We start from the raw sequence: 1,068 nt of genomic DNA on the forward strand, positions 1-1,068 counted from the left end.
ACCACCACCACCACCACCACCACGCAAAGAGAATAACTGTAAAGAGAGGAGCTAAACAGATTGCTCAGAAGAGCACTTCCTGCTCTTGCAGAGGACAGGTTGGACTCCCAGCACACACTGGACAGCTCACAACCATCCATAACTACAGTTCCAGGGGATCCAGCACCCTCATCTGGCCTTGTGAGCACCAGACACCCATGTGGTTCACTTTCATACATGCAGGCAAAACACTCATATACATAAAATAAAATGTAAATAAATATTTTAATGGAAAAGAAAGAAATGAGAGAAGGGTGTTGCTAAGTAATCTCATTTTCCAAAATTCAGAGGCTAGACTTTAATGTACAATCCCAGTGCTTACTGTTGGCCCTCATTAAACAGATACAAGCACACAGACACAGACAGTTACACACACACACACACACATATTTTGGATCAAGAAAACAAAATAAAAATATGTCAGAGAGCCAAAACCAGGGTGTGGGCAGACAGTCTGTAGTTTGTGTGTGTGGAGGGGGTCTTTTCTCTGAGATAGGGTAGGCTGACCTCAAACTTCCTATGTAGCTAACTAAGAATGACTACATTTCTCATCCTCCTGCCTCAACTTCCCAAGTGCTGGGATTCCAGGTTGAGCCACCTCAGCTGGTTTATGCCAGGGACCAAACTCTGGGCTCAACACAGGCAATCGACCACCTGAACTACAACGCCCTCCCTGCAGGATGTGGCCTCTAAACTCTTCCCAAGCCATCGAATTTCCTGTGGCTAAACTCCAAAGAGCCCCAAATTTGTACCAACACCCAGCCTTCCTTCCTGAGCCCCAGGTCCGCACAAACCAATGCCGGCTGGAACATGCTTTCAGTGCCTAGCTCGCAGGTCCCTCAAACTCAGCATCTCTTCCACAGCCATGCCCTGCTCCGGCCAGAGTTTTCTCCCGAAGGACCTGAGGTGCCTGGAGCTTGAAGCTGGGGATCATCTGGACCCTCTCTGCTCACCGTCCTCACTTCTCCAAAGCTCCTCACACTTTCTAAGTATTGGTCTGTTCACCACCACCACCACCACCACCACCAC

At 48.5% G+C, this 1,068-nt stretch overlaps 1 protein-coding gene across 2 annotated transcripts in view; it reads right to left on the reverse strand.

Moving 5' to 3' along the window:
- The window catches only part of Crtc3 (CREB regulated transcription coactivator 3), a 101,755-nt gene that overhangs the window by 99,906 nt on the left and 781 nt on the right, over positions 1-1,068 (reverse strand). The gene's annotated exons all lie outside the window — the stretch shown is intronic.

Source organism: Microtus ochrogaster, chromosome 22 (genome assembly GCF_000317375.1).
Source record: "Microtus ochrogaster isolate Prairie Vole_2 chromosome 22, MicOch1.0, whole genome shotgun sequence".
Taxonomy (NCBI): Eukaryota; Metazoa; Chordata; class Mammalia; order Rodentia; family Cricetidae; genus Microtus; species Microtus ochrogaster.